This window comes from Ranitomeya variabilis, chromosome 3 (assembly GCF_051348905.1).
Source record: "Ranitomeya variabilis isolate aRanVar5 chromosome 3, aRanVar5.hap1, whole genome shotgun sequence".
In the NCBI taxonomy this organism is placed as follows: domain Eukaryota; kingdom Metazoa; phylum Chordata; class Amphibia; order Anura; family Dendrobatidae; genus Ranitomeya; species Ranitomeya variabilis.
The window spans coordinates 572,290,972-572,307,952 of record NC_135234.1 but is presented as its reverse complement, the minus strand read 5'-3'; positions in this window follow the sequence as shown (position 1 = coordinate 572,307,952).

The window sequence follows — 16,981 nt, the reverse complement described above, 5'->3', positions numbered from 1 at the left end:
ACCCCACCATAACATCCTTAATGGCATCAGAGAGACCCTCTCTGAAAGTCGCCGCCAGGGCGCACTCATTCCACTGAGTAAGCACAGACCATTTACGGAATCTTTGACAGTAAATTTCCGCTTCATCTTGCCCCTGAGATAGGGACATCAAAGTTTTTTCTGCCTGAAGCTCCAAATGAGGTTCGTCATAAAGCAACCCCAAGGCCAGAAAAAATGCATCCACATTGAGCAACGCAGGATCCCCTGGTGTCAATGAAAAAGCCCAGTCTTGAGGGTCGCCCCGGAGCAAGGAAATCACAATCCTGACCTGCTGTGCAGGGTCTCCGGCAGAGCGAAATTTCAGGGACAAAAATAATTTGCAATTATTTCGAAAATTCTGAAACCCAGATCTATTCCCCGAGAAAAATTCCGGCAAAGGAATTCTCGGCTCAGATACAGGTGCATGACAAACAAAGTCTTGCAAATTTTGTACCTTCGTGGCGAGATTATTCAAACCTGCAGTTACACTCTGAAGATCCATTACAAACAGGTGGACACAGAGCCATTCAAAGATTAGAAGGAGAAAAAAAAAAAAAAAAAAAAATTCTCAGCAGACTTCTTATTTCTCTCCTTTCTCAGCCAAGGATTTTAACCCTTTAGTGGGCCGGTCAAACTGTCATGTTCTCAATGGCAAGAGAACATAGCATAAGCATATATAGGAACTAGCTCTTGGAAGATGGGAACTGAGCTGACCATGAACTAAACCTAACGCACAACTAGCAGTGGCCGGGTAGCATGCCTACGTTGATTCTAGATGCCCAGCACCAGCCGGAGGACTAAATAATGCTAGCAGAGGAAAATATTAGTCCTAGCTCACCTCTAGAGAAATACCCCGAAAGGAGACAGAGGCCCCCCACATGTATTGGCGGTGAATTAAGATGAAATAACAAACGTAGTATGAAAATAGGTTTAGCAAATTTGAGGTCCACTTACTACATAGCAGAAGACAGAAAGGACACTTTCATGGTCAGCTGAAAACCCTATCAAAACACCATCCAGAAATTACTTTAAAACTCTGGCATTAACTCATAACACCAGAGTAGCAATTCCTGTTCACAAGAGCTTTCCAGACACAGTAACGAAACTTCAGCTGTGAACTGGAACAAAAATGCAAAAACAAACATGGACAAGAGTCCAACTTATCTAGTAGTTGTCTAGGAGCAGGAACAAGCACAGAGAGGCTTCTGATAACATTGTTGACCGGCAAGCAACTAACAGAGCAGCAAGGTTATATAGCGACTCCCACATCTTGATGGGAACAGGTGAACAGAGAAGATGACAACACCAGTTCAATTCCACCAGTAGCCACCGGGGGAGCCCAGAATCCAAATTCACAACAGGACCGCTCATTAGAGAAATGAATATGGACTCCACTCCCATAGGGGCGGAGCCGCCTATTCATTTCTCTAATCAGCGGTGCCGGTGACCGCTGACAGAGGAAGAGCTGCCGCACCAGAGACCAGCTGTCCGGGGGAAGGAGCGGGACGCCGGGAGCAGGTAAGTATCGCATATTCACCTGTCCACGATCCACACGCCGCTCCATCTTCCCGGCGTCTCTCCACACTGACTGTGCAGGTCAGAGGGCGCGATGACGCATATAGTGTGCGCGCCGCCCTCTGCCTGATCAGTCAGTGCAGAGAGACGCCGGGACCGGACGCTGGGGAGCTGCAAGCAAGAAAGGTGAATATGTGTTTTATTATTTCTATTGCAGCAGCAGCAGCAGCAGCGTTATATATGGCACAGATTTATGTGGAGCATCTATGGGGCCAAACTGAACGCTGCAGAGCATTCCATATGGGGCTGCTTTATAATGAGCATCTATGGGGCCAAACTGAATGGTGCAGAGCATATATGGCACAGCTTTATAAGGAGCATCTATGGGGCCAAACTGAACAGGGCAGAGCATATAGGGCACAGCTATATAAGGAGCATCTATGGGGCCAAACTGAACGGTGCAGAGCATATATGGCACAGCTTTATAAGGAGCATCTATGGGGCCAAACTGAACGGTGCAGAGCATATAGGGCACAGCTTTATAAGGAGCATCTATGGGGCCAAACTGAACGGTGCAGAGCATATAGGGCACAGCTATATAAGGAGCATCTATGGGGCCAAACTGAACGGTGCAGAGCATATAGGGCACAGCTTTATAAGGAGCATCTATGGGGCCAAACTGAACGGTGCAGAGCATATATGGCACAGCTTTATAAGGAGCATCTATGGGGCCAAACTGAACGGTGCAGAGCATATAGGGCACAGCTTTATAAGGAGCATCTATGGGGCCAAACTGAACGGTGCAGAGCATATAGGGCACAGCTTTATAAGGAGCATCTATGGGGCCAAACTGAACGGTGCAGAGCATATAGGGCACAGCTATATAAGGAGCATCTATGGGGCCAAACTGAACAGTGCAGAGCATATAGGGCACAGATTTATAATGAGCATCTATGGGGCCAAACTGAACGGTGCAGAGCATATATGGCACAGATTTATAATGAGCATCTATGGGGCAAACTGAACGGTGCAGAGCATATAGGGCACAGCTATATAAGGAGCATCTATGGGGCCAAACTGAACGGTACAGAGCATATAGGGCACAGATTTATAAGGAGCATCTATGGGGCAATGAACGGTGCAGAGCATTGTATATGGGGCACAGCTTTATATGGAGCATCTATGGGGCCATAATGAACGGTGCAGAGCATTCTATATGGCACAGCTATATATGGATAATATATGGGGCAATAATCAATGGTATGGAGCATTATATATGGCACAGCTTTATATGGAGCATCTATGGGGCAATAATGAACAGTGCAGAGCATATATGGCACAGCTTTATATGGAGCATCTATAGGGCCATAATGAACGGTGCAGAGCATTGTATATGGGGCACAGCTTTATATGGAGCATCTATGGGGCCATAATGAACGATGCAGAGCATTCTATATGGCACAGCTATATATGGATAATATATGGGACAATAATCAATGGTATGGAGCATTATATATGGCACAGCTTTATATGGAGCATCTATGGGGCAATAATGAATGGTATGGAGCATCTATTTTTATTTTTGAAATTCACCGGTAGCTGCTGCATTTTCCACCCTAGGCTTATACTCGAGTCAATAAGTTTTCCCAGTTTTTTGTGACAAAATTAGGGGGGTCGGCTTATACTCGGGTCGGCTTATACTCGAGTATATACGGTGTATATATATATATATATATATATATATATATATATATATATATATATATATATATATTTACGCTGCTCAAAAAAATAAAGGGACCACTAAAATACCACATCTTAGATATCACTGACAAAATATTCCTGTTGCAAATCTTGTCGCAAATCTTCATTCATTACATAGTGGAATTTGTTGAGAGCAATAACATATAAAATGATCAATGTAAATCAAAATTAATATCCCATGGAGGTCTGGATTTGGAATGATACTCAAAATCAAAGTGGAAAATCAAATTACAGGCTAATCCAACTTCAGTGGAAATGCTTCAAGACAAGGAAATCATGTTCAGTTCCGTGTGTGTTGCCTCCATGTGTCTATATAACCTCCCTACAAAGCCTGGGCATGCTCCTGATGAGGCGGCGGATGATCTCCTGAGGGATCTCCTCCCAGACCTGGACTAAAGCATCTGCCAACTCCTGGACAGTCTGTGCTGCAACGTGATGTTGGTGGATGGTGCACGACATGATGTCCCAGATGTGTTCAATCGAATTCAGGTCTTGGGAACGAGCGGGCCAGTCCATAGTTTCAATAGAAAATAGTAATTTATTGAGGTCACCTCCTTGCGCAGGCATTTTAACGGTTTCGATCCCTGCAAACCGCAAGACTTCATGATTGCCTGCATTTTATTTCCTTATATGTTCAATTAGTCTAGGGAACCCTTTACCTGAGGTGATGGAATTAAAGTGCTCACAGAAACGTACGAATATAATGAAAACCGCATGGGCAAAAAACAACATATACAACGTAATTTGTGCAGCATGTTATAAAATCCATCCATCTAGATGGATGGTATGTGCCAATCCGCTTTCTTTTCTATGGACATACAGATTCTTTTTCTTTGGAAGTGACACCCTTAATCCCTGGTGTGTGTGCAGCTTCATCAACCCAAGGTCATACAGCTGTGCCTTTGTCCTGCTTCTCTTCTATGGTATGTGAATTGAGTCCATAGTTTCAATGCTTCCATCTTGCAGGAACTGCTGACACACTCCAGCCACATCAGCATATGGTCTCACAAGGGGTCTGAGGATCTCATCTCGGTACCTAATGGCCGTCAGGCTACCTCTGGCAAGCACATGGAGGGCTGTCCGGCCCTCCAAAGAAATGCCACCCCACACCATTACTGACCCACTGCCAAGCCGGTCGCGCTGAAGCATCTTGCAGGTAGCAGATCACTCTCCACGGCATCTCCAGACTCTGTCACATCTGTCACATGTGCTCAGTGTGAACCTTCTTTCATCTGTGAAGAGCACAGGGCGCCAGGGGCACATTTGCCAATCCTGGTGTTCCGTGGCAAATGCCAAGCATCCTGCACGGTGTTGGGCTGTGAGCACAACCCCCATCTGTGAACATCAGCCACTCAGACCATCCTCATGGAGTCGGTTTCTAACCGTTTGTGCAGACACATGCACATTTGTGGCCTGCTGGAGGTCATTTTGCAGGGCTCTGGCAGTGCTCCTCCTGTTCCTCCATGCACAAAGTCTGAGGTAGCGGTCTTGATGCTGGGTTTTTGCACTCCTACGGCCCCCTCCACATCTCCTGGTGTACTGGCCTCTCTCCTGGTAGTGCCTCCAGCCTCTGGACACTATGCTAACAGACACAGCAAACCACCTTGCCACAGCTCGAAATCATGTGCGATCCTGGATGAGCTGCACTACCTGAGCCACTTGTGTGGGTTGTAGAGTCCGTCTCATACTACCACGAGTATAATAGCACAACCAACATTCAAAAGTGACCAAAATATCAGCATTGGTACTGAGATGTGGTCTGTGTTCCCCACCTGCAGAACCACTCCTTTATTGAGGGTGTCTTGATAATTGGCAATAATTTCCATCTGTTGTCTATTCCATTTGCAAAACAGCATGTGAAATTGATTGTCAATCAGTGTTGCTTCCTAAGTGGACAGCTTGATTTCACAGAAGTTTGATTTACTTAGAGCTATATTCTGTTGCTTAAGTGTTCCCTTTATTTTTTTGAGCAGTGTATATATATATATATATATATATATATATATATATATATATATATACTAGCTGTACTATCCGGCTTCGCCCGGGTTAATGACTGCTGTTAGCAAAATAGAATGTGTTAACAAAAATTTATTCTGCACACAAAAACCACAAAACAAATAGATAGAAATGTAATTATTAAAAGGCAAAAACTAAGCAAATAGAAGCATTTCACAACATATATTAGCTTTGTTATACTGAGAATGTCTTTGTTGCCTATATTAACCAATCAGAGCTCAGGTTAATTAACTGTAGCAAAATAGAAGCTGAGCTGTGATTGGTTGCTATTGGCAGCCTGATAAATCCCCAGCCAACAGGAAGCCCTCCCCCCTGGCAGTATATATTAGCTCACACATACACATAATAGACAGGTCATGTGACTGACAGCTGCCGTATTTCCTATATGGTACATTTGTTGCTCTTGTAGTTTGCTTATTAATCAGATTTTTATTTTTGAAGGACAATACCAGACTTGTGTGTGTTTTAGGGCGAGTTTTATGTGTCAAGTTGTGTGTGTTGAGTTGCGTGTGGCGACATGCATGTAGCGACTTTTGTGAGATGAGTTTTGTGTGGCGACATGCGTGTAGCAACATTTTGTGTGTTGAGTTGCATGTGACAGGTTAGTGTAGCAAGTTGTGTGCAGCAAGATTTGTGCATGGCGAGTTTTGCGCGTGGCGAGTTTTATGTGTGGTGCATTTTGAGTATGTGCAAGTTTTGTGTGAGGCAACTTTTGCATGTGGTGCAACTTTTGTACATATGGCAATTTTTCTGTGTGTGCAAGTTTTGCATGAGGTGAGTTTTCCATGAGGTGAGTTTTGCACGTGTGGCGAGTTTTGCGTGAGCCTAGTTTTGCATATGGCGAGTTTTGCATGTAGCGAGTTTTGAGTGGTGACTTTTGTGTTTCGACTGTTATGTGGCGAGGTTGGTGTGTGTGTGTGGTGAAATGTGTGCTGAGGGTGGTATATGTGTTCAAGCACGTGGTAGTGTGTGGCGCATTTTGTGTTTGTGTTCATATCCCCGTGTGTGGTGAGTATCCCATGTCGGGGCCCCACCTTAGCAACTGTACGGTATATACTCTTTGTCGCCATCGCTCTCATTCTTTAAGTCCTCATTGTTCACATCTGGCAGCTGTCAATTTTCCTCCAACACTTTTCCCTTCACTTTTTCCCCATTATGTAGATAGGAGCAAAATTGTTTGGTGAATTGGAACGCGCGGGGTTAAAATTTCACCTCACAACATAGCCTATGACGCTCTCGGGGTCCAGACGTGTGACTGTGCAAAATTTTGTGGCTGTAGCTGCGACGGTACAGATGCCAATCCCGGACATACACACATACATACATACACACATTCAGCTTTATATATTAGATATACCTGTATGTAATCTCCTGTATATAGTATATACCTGTGTGTCATCTCACCTATATATAGTATATATCTGTGTGTCATCTCCTGTATATAGTATATACCTGTATGTCATCTCCTCCTATACATAGCATATACCTGTGTCATCTCCTCCTGTATATACTATATACCTGTAGGTAATCTGCTCCTGTATATAGTATATACCTGTGTGTCATCTCCTCCTGTATATAGTATATACCTGTATGTCATCTCCTCCTGTATGTAGTATGTACCTGTATGTCATCTCCTCCTCTATATAGTATATACCTGTGTGTCATCTCTCCTGTATATAGTATATATCTGTGTGTCATCTCCTCCTGTATATAGTATATACCTGTGTGTCATCTCCCCTGTAAATAGTATATACCTGTGTGTCATCTCCTGTATATAGTATATAGCTGTATGCCATCTCCTCCTGTATTAGCCCTTGTTCACACGTTATTTGGTCAGTATTTTTACCTCAGTATTTGTAAGCTAAAATGGCAGCCTGATAAATCCCCAGCCAACAGTAAGCCCACCCCCTGGCAGTATATATTAGCTCACACATACACATAACAGACTGGTCATGTGACTGACAGCTGCCGGATTCCTATATGGTACATTTGTTGCTCTTGTAGTTTGTCTGCTTATTAATCAGATTTTTATTTTTGAAGGATACCAGACTTGTGTGTGTTTTAGGGCGAGTTTCGTGTGTCAAGTTGTGTGTGTTGAGTTGCGTGTGGCGACATGCATGTAGGGACTTTTGTGAGATGAGTTTTGTGTGGCGACATGCGTGTAGCAACTTTTTGTGTGTCGAGTTGCATGTGACAGGTTAGTGTAGCAAGTTGTGTGCAGCAAGTTTTGCGCATGGCGAGTTTTGCGCGTGGCGAGTTTTATGTGTGGTGCCTTTTGAGTATGTGCAAGTTTTGTGTGAGGCAACTTTTGCATGTGTTGCAACTTTTGTGCATGTGGCAATTTTTCTGCGTGTGGCAATTTTTCTGCGTGTGCAAGTTTTGCGTGTGGCGAGTTTTGCACGTGTGGCGAGTTTTGCATGTGGAGAGTTTTGCGCGTGGCGAGTTTTGAGCGGCGACTTTTGTGTTTCTACTTTTATGTGGCGAGGTTGGTGTATGTGTGGTGAAATGTGCACTGAGGGTGGTATATGTGTTCGAGCACGTGGTAGTGTGTGGCGCATTTTGTGTGTGTGTTCATATCCCCGTGGTGGTGTGATTATCCCATGTTGGGGCCCCACCTTAGCAACTGTACAGTATATACTCTTTGGCGCCATCGCTGTCATTCTTTAAGTCCCCCTTGTTCACATCTGGCAGCTGTTAATTTGCCTCCAACACTTTTCCTTTCATTTTTTCCCCATTATGTAGATAGGGGCAAAATTGTTTGGTGACTTGGAAAGCGCGGGGTTAAAATTTCACCTCACAATATAGCTTTGACGCTCTCAGGGTCCAGACGTGTGACTGTGCAAAATTTTGTGCCTGTAGCTGCGACGCCTCCAACACTTTTCCTTTCACTTTTTCCCCATTATGTAGATAGGGGCAAAATTGTTTGGTGAATTGGAAAGCGCGGGGTTAAAATTTCACCTCACAACATAGCCTATGACGCTCTCGGGGTCCAGACGTGTGACTGTGCAAAATTTTGTGGCTGTAGCTGCTACGGTTCAGATGCCAATCCCGGACATACATACATACATACATACATACACACACACACACATTCAGCTTTATATATTAGACTAGCTGTACTACCCGGCTTCGCCCGGGTTAATGACTGCTGTTAGCAAAATAGAATGTGTTAACAAAAATTTATTCTGCACACAAAAACCACAAAACAAATAGATAGAAATGTAATTATTAAAAGGCAAAAACTAAGCAAATAGAAGCATTTCACAACATATATTAGCTTTGTTATACTGAGAATGTCTTTGTTGCCTATATTAACCAATCAGAGCTCAGGTTAATTAACTGTAGCAAAATAGAAGCTGAGCTGTGATTGGTTGCTATTGGCAGCCTGATAAATCCCCAGCCAACAGGAAGCCCTCCCCCCTGGCAGTATATATTAGCTCACACATACACATAATAGACAGGTCATGTGACTGACAGCTGCCGTATTTCCTATATGGTACATTTGTTGCTCTTGTAGTTTGCTTATTAATCAGATTTTTATTTTTGAAGGACAATACCAGACTTGTGTGTGTTTTAGGGCGAGTTTTATGTGTCAAGTTGTGTGTGTTGAGTTGCGTGTGGCGACATGCATGTAGCGACTTTTGTGAGATGAGTTTTGTGTGGCGACATGCGTGTAGCAACATTTTGTGTGTTGAGTTGCATGTGACAGGTTAGTGTAGCAAGTTGTGTGCAGCAAGATTTGTGCATGGCGAGTTTTGCGCGTGGCGAGTTTTATGTGTGGTGCATTTTGAGTATGTGCAAGTTTTGTGTGAGGCAACTTTTGCATGTGGTGCAACTTTTGTACATGTGGCAATTTTTCTGTGTGTGCAAGTTTTGCATGAGGTGAGTTTTCCATGAGGTGAGTTTTGCACGTGTGGCGAGTTTTGCGTGAGCCTAGTTTTGCATATAGCTAGTTTTGCATGTAGCGAGTTTTGAGTGGTGACTTTTGTGTTTCGACTTTTATGTGGCGAGGTTGGTGTGTGTGTGTGGTGAAATGTGTGCTGAGGGTGGTATATGTGTTCAAGCACGTGGTAGTGTGTGGCGCATTTTGTGTTTGTGTTCATATCCCCGTGTGTGGTGAGTATCCCATGTCGGGGCCCCACCTTAGCAACTGTACGGTATATACTCTTTGTCGCCATCGCTCTCATTCTTTAAGTCCTCATTGTTCACATCTGGCAGCTGTCAATTTTCCTCCAACACTTTTCCCTTCACTTTTTCCCCATTATGTAGATAGGAGCAAAATTGTTTGGTGAATTGGAACGCGCGGGGTTAAAATTTCACCTCACAACATAGCCTATGACGCTCTCGGGGTCCAGACGTGTGACTGTGCAAAATTTTGTGGCTGTAGCTGCGACGGTACAGATGCCAATCCCGGACATACACACATACATACATACACACATTCAGCTTTATATATTAGATATACCTGTATGTAATCTCCTGTATATAGTATATACCTGTGTGTCATCTCACCTATATATAGTATATATCTGTGTGTCATCTCCTGTATATAGTATATACCTGTATGTCATCTCCTCCTATACATAGCATATACCTGTGTCATCTCCTCCTGTATATACTATATACCTGTAGGTAATCTGCTCCTGTATATAGTATATACCTGTGTGTCATCTCCTCCTGTATATAGTATATACCTGTATGTCAACTCCTCCTGTATGTAGTATGTACCTGTATGTCATCTCCTCCTGTATATAGTATATACCTGTGTGTCATCTCTCCTGTATATAGTATATATCTGTGTGTCATCTCCTCCTGTATATAGTATATACCTGTGTGTCATCTCCCCTGTAAATAGTATATACCTGTGTGTCATCTCCTGTATATAGTATATAGCTGTATGCCATCTCCTCCTGTATTAGCCCTCGTTCACACGTTATTTGGTCAGTATTTTTACCTCAGTATTTGTAAGCTAAAATGGCAGCCTGATAAATCCCCAGCCAACAGTAAGCCCACCCCCTGGCAGTATATATTAGCTCACACATACACATAATAGACTGGTCATGTGACTGACAGCTGCCGGATTCCTATATGGTACATTTGTTGCTCTTGTAGTTTGTCTGCTTATTAATCAGATTTTTATTTTTGAAGGATACCAGACTTGTGTGTGTTTTAGGGCGAGTTTCGTGTGTCAAGTTGTGTGTGTTGAGTTGCGTGTGGCGACATGCATGTAGGGACTTTTGTGAGATGAGTTTTGTGTGGCGACATGCGTGTAGCAACTTTTTGTGTGTCGAGTTGCATGTGACAGGTTAGTGTAGCAAGTTGTGTGCAGCAAGTTTTGCGCATGGCGAGTTTTGCGCGTGGCGAGTTTTATGTGTGGTGCCTTTTGAGTATGTGCAAGTTTTGTGTGAGGCAACTTTTGCATGTGTTGCAACTTTTGTGCATGTGGCAATTTTTCTGCGTGTGGCAATTTTTCTGCGTGTGCAAGTTTTGCGTGTGGCGAGTTTTGCACGTGTGGCGAGTTTTGCATGTGGAGAGTTTTGCGCGTGGCGAGTTTTGAGCGGCGACTTTTGTGTTTCTACTTTTATGTGGCGAGGTTGGTGTATGTGTGGTGAAATGTGCACTGAGGGTGGTATATGTGTTCGAGCACGTGGTAGTGTGTGGCGCATTTTGTGTGTGTGTTCATATCCCCGTGGTGGTGTGATTATCCCATGTTGGGGCCCCACCTTAGCAACTGTACAGTATATACTCTTTGGTGCCATCGCTGTCATTCTTTAAGTCCCCCTTGTTCACATCTGGCAGCTGTTAATTTGCCTCCAACACTTTTCCTTTCATTTTTTCCCCATTATGTAGATAGGGGCAAAATTGTTTGGTGACTTGGAAAGCGCGGGGTTAAAATTTCACCTCACAATATAGCTTTGACGCTCTCAGGGTCCAGACGTGTGACTGTGCAAAATTTTGTGCCTGTAGCTGCGACGCCTCCAACACTTTTCCTTTCACTTTTTCCCCATTATGTAGATAGGGGCAAAATTGTTTGGTGAATTGGAAAGCGCGGGGTTAAAATTTCACCTCACAACATAGCCTATGACGCTCTCGGGGTCCAGACGTGTGACTGTGCAAAATTTTGTGGCTGTAGCTGCTACGGTTCAGATGCCAATCCCGGACATACATACATACATACATACATACACACACACACACATTCAGCTTTATATATTAGATATACACTCACTGGCCACTTTATTAGGTACACCTGTCCAACTTCTTGTTAACACTTAATTTCTAATCAGCCAATCACATGGCGGCAACTCAGTGCATTTAGGCATGTAGACATGGTCAAGACAATCTCCTGCAGTTCAAACCGAGCATCAGTATGGGGAAGAAAGGTGATTTGAGTGCCTTTGAACGTGGCATGGTTGTTGGTGCCAGAAGGGCTGGTCTGAGTATTTCAGAAACTGCTGATCTACTGGGATTTTCACGCACAACCATCTCTAGGGTTTACAGAGAATGGTCCGAAAAAGAAAAAAAATCCAGTGAGCGGCAGTTCTGTGGGCGGAAATGCCTTGTTGATGCCAGAGGTCAGAGGAGAATGGGCAGACTGGTTCGAGCTGATAGAAAGGCAACAGTGACTCAAATCGCCACCCGTTACAACCAAGGTAGGCCTAAGAGCATCTCTGAACGCACAGTGCGTCGAACTTTGAGGCAGATGGGCTACAGCAGCAGAAGACCACACCGGGTACCACTCCTTTCAGCTAAGAACAGGAAACTGAGGCTACAATTTGTACAAGCTCATCGAAATTGGACAGTAGAAGATTGGAAAAACGTTGCTTGGTCTGATGAGTCTCGATTTCTGCTGCGACATTCGGATGGTAGGGTCAGAATTTGGCGTAAACAACATGAAAGCATGGATCCATCCTGCCTTGTATGGAGCATCTTTGGGATGTGCAGCCGACAAATCTGCGGCAACTGTGTGATGCCATCATGTCAATATGGACCAAAATCTCTGAGGAATGCTTCCAGCACCTTGTTGAATCTATGCCACGAAGAATTGAGGCAGTTCTGAAGGCAAAAGGGGGTCCAACCCGTTACTAGCATGGTGTACCTAATAAAGTGGCCGGTGAGTGTATATATATATATATATATATATATATATACAAACTGAATATACATACAGTACAGACCAAAAGTTTGGACACACCTTCTCATTTAAAGATTTTTCTGTATTTTCATGACTATGAAAATTGTACATTCACACTGAAGGCATCAAATCTATGAATTAACACATGTGGAATTATATACTTAACAAAAAAATGTGAAACAACTGAAATTATGCCTTATATTCTAGGTTCTTCAAAGTAGCCACCTTTTGCTTTGATGACTGCTTTGCACACTCTCGGCATTCTCTTGATGAGCTTCAAGAGGTAGTCACCAGGAATGGTCTTCCAACAATCTTGAAGGAGTTCCCAGAGATGCTCAGCACTTGTTGGCCATTTTGCCTTCACTCTGCGGTCCAGCTCACCCCAAACGATCTCGATTGGGTTCAGGTCTGGTGACTGTGGAGGCCAGGTCATCTGGCGTAGCACCTCATCACTCATGGGGTCATTGTCCTGTTGAAAAATAAGTGATGGTCCAACTAAACACAAACCAGATGGAATAGCATGCCATTTTTCCAGACCCCCCACTACTGTGTTTTAGGCAGCCCCCAAATCTAAGAAGCATCATTGTCAAGAGCTCCCTGTCCTCTCCAACAGCTGCAGGTACCTTTCCTTGCAATCAGAAAAAATGTAAAACCTGTCCATTTATAATGACCACGGACAAAATAAAGATCCCCAATTCACATCAGGACTACAAGATACCAGGTACTTTCAGCTGCTACACTTCTAATGTGGTGTACTTAATTATTTGTACTAAATGTCCAACTGGGGGTCTGTATGTGGGGGAGACAGGGCAAAAGCTTAGAACAAGAATGAATTCTCACCGCCACACAATAAGAGAAAAAAGAATGGATTTACCTGTGGCAATACATTTTTGTCTCCCAAATCATAACATTATGGACATGAAATTACTTGTGTTAAAAGGTAGCTTCAAATCTAAGAGAGACAGAAGGGTCTGGGAATATAAACTGATGACGACTTTTGACAGTCTCACTGCAGGAATAAATGTGTCACATGGATTTATGTCTTTTTACATCAACTAAGGAACTTGCCCCTCAGACCATGTGGGGTCATCACAACAGAACCAACCCCAATCAGAGGACAATAAAACATTCCTTATCTAAGAACTGGTCCAATATTTATGGACATAACTGTTTATCACTCATGTTAATTCTACTTCATGTCACCTATCTTATCCATGATTTTTTTTTTCTGTGCTATGTTGTGCATAAATATGTGATTCTTCATAATTTCTTTTAGTCTTTGCCTGATGAAGAGACCTGTGTAGTCTCGAAAGCTTGCAATTTGTTACCACATTTCAGTTAGCCATTAAAAGGTATGAACCACTGAGGACTCTCAATTCTAAATATTTTTTTAAACCGGACAGGGCAGACCTGTTGTCACGAGGAGACTAGGTGGGCAAGAGCTAATAACCTGGGCCCCTGCAATTTCCCTCAGACTAGGGAAATCCTGACTGACCCTCTACCTGGAGTTTACACTGATGGTGTGCATGTCCAGGCCTTGAACCTCACCCTGTCTCCTGTTTCAACCCTAGGCTGAAACCTCCGCCCACCACCCAGTGAAGAGGTAATAAACCAATACCCACAGTTAGCACAGACAAGGATAATGGAAAATATACACCACGCCGCATTCACTCAGGAATACACTTATAAATGCGCAGGGCAAAATAAATACAAATATAGGAAGGAGTAAATAAGACAAAGGAAAATACACCACCAGCAACGAATCTCCAACCACCAGCTCTCCACTCCAGACCGAGATAACAACGCACAAGACAGAAGCTATAATCGGTGATGCCCAATGTTCAGGAGAACTATTTAAAGGCAATGGGCATGGCCCAGCTTCCAATCCAAGCATCAGGTAAATTAACCCCGGAACAGCTAGATAAAATCTAGCTGACGCCAATGAGCACATAGTGGTCAAAAGCGGAATTACCGCTGTCTGTCGAACGACCTGGTCTGAACAGCGTCCGACATGACACCTGTGAAGTGAAAACCATTCCCGGTGACTACCTCTTGAAGCTCATCAAGAGAATGTCAAGAGTGTGCAAAGCAGTCATCAAAGCAAAAGGTGGCTACTTTGAAGAACCTAGAATATAAGACATAATTTCAGTTGTTTCACACTTTTTTTGTTAAGTATATAATTCCACATGTGTTAATTCATAGTTTTGATGCCTTCAGTGTGAATGTACAATTTTCATAGTCATGAAAATACAGAAAAACCTTTAAATGAGAAGGTGTGTCCAAACTTTTGGTCTGTACTGTATATATAAATAGCTTGGTTGCTATAAAAGGTGGGGGTCAAAACACATTTCTTGCACATGGGCACCAAGCTGTCAGTTTCCGCCTCTGCTCAGAGAGTTATCATTGTGTTCTATGTGGTTTTACATAGGAATGCAGGGGGATATCTACTATATTATCTGTACTCAGAGAGTTATCACTGTGTTATCTATGATGTTACAAAGGAATGCAGGGGATATCTACTTCATGATATGTACTCAGAGAGTAATCACTGTGTTATCTGTAGTGTTATAGAGGAATGTAGGTGATATCTTCTACATTATTTATACTTTAGTGTAATGGATTCAATCCAGCAGTCCTGTATTCTTCTCTTGGCACCTTTGTCCACTGAGCCACAGCAGGTTTTGTTGCTGTCCAGGAGCCAATCAATTACCTTTTTCCTTTGTCCGTTCTTTCCAGGCTGCAGGTGTTTGTCATTTGTTGTCTAGCCTGTCCTTTATCCAGGTTGCGCTGAAGCCACTAAAGGTACACTAAGCGACTTTACAACGATATCGCTAGCGATCTGTGACGTTGCAGCATCCTGGATAGCGATATCGTTGTGTTTGACACGCAGCAGCGATCAGGATCCCGCTGTGAGATCGCTGGTCGTTGCTGAAAGTCCAGAACTTTATTTCGTCGCTGGATCTCCCGCTGACATCGCTGAATCGGTGTGTGTGACACCGATCCAGCGATGTCTTCACTGGTAACCAGGGTAAACATCGGGTTACTAAGCGCAGGGCCGCGCTTAGTAACCCGATGTTTACCCTGGTTACCATTGTAAATGTAAAAAAAAAAACTACATACTCACATTCCGGTGCCCGGCGTCGGCTTCCCTGCACTCCTCCTGCATCCTGTGTAAGTGTGGCCGCAAAGCAGAGGGGTGACGTCACCGCTCTGCTCTGTGGGAGATGTGGGAGATGCCAGAGATGTTCGGTGCTGACACAGGATGCAGGAGGAATGCAGGGAAGCGGACGCCGGGCACCGGAATGTGAGTATGTGTTTTATTTTTTACTTTTACAATGGTAACCAGGGTAAACATCGGGTTACTAAGCGCGGCCCTGCGCTTAGTAACCCGATGTTTACCCTGGTTACCAGGGGACTTCGGCATCGTTGGTCGCTGGAGAGCCGTCTGTGTGACAGCTCTCCAGCGACCACACAATGACTAAACAGCGACGCTGCAGCGATCGGCATCGTTGTCTGTATCGCTGCAGCGTCGCTTAGTGTGAAGGTACCTTTAGGCCTACGTTACTGGATACTAAAGTCTGTACAGGTGAGGTTTGTGTAGCTTTTTAATAGTTTGATTCTTTATTGCAGTGTTAAATTTCTACCATGTGTGAAACCCATCCAGAGAGTAATCAAATCACTGTTAGCTGTCGTGTTACATAGGACTGCAGGTAATATTTGCTACATTATCAGTATTCAGAGAGTTATCACTGTGGTATTACATAGAAATGCATGTATATCTGCTTCATTTTCTGCACTTTAGAAGGCACTGTACCGCATAGGGAATGTGCATCTGACTGCAGAGCCCCTATGGGAAAGCTAGTAGGAAACACTGTGCAGTGCACAATCCCTACCTCCCACTACTCCCCCAGGTGATGCACTAATTGGGATGCCCAGCTGACCAACTGGAAGAAAGAGGAAGGGTGTCCGGCCACACCCACAAGGGTTAAATTCAGGTGCCCGGGGTCAGTACCTTCCTCTTTCTCCCAGGCTGACCCCCTGGAAGTTGTTGTCTCACATCACCCTACAGCTATGTCTGAAGCCATGATTGAGGTCCTGCAGCAGAGAGCAGCACAGGAAGGTGAGCAATAGTTACAATCCCTTTAGTCTTGCCTAGGTGCTCATCTTCCTGTGCCCTCTCACGTCTCCCTAGCCTCCCCTCAGGCCCCCTCAATGTCCCCCAGGACTCCGTCCTCTCCTAACCTCTCCCTGGGTCACATGAACCTCATCTCCCGATTTCCCACTGCCCTCCCTCTTGGGCTGCCAGTCCCCCCTCCCCTGTCCGTGTACTCACCTCTGTCCACTACTGAGCCGGAGGGCGATCTATCCTCCCCTGGTCAGCATGCGGCCCCGTTCTCAGCCACCAGTGCTCCCACCACTGTTGGTGCAGCGTTGCTGCCGGGCAGATGCTCGGCTCACTCCTCCCACCCTCCTGAACATCTGCATGTCAGCGGGGGCTGGAGCTTCCAAGTTGCCGTGCCCGGGCTGCTG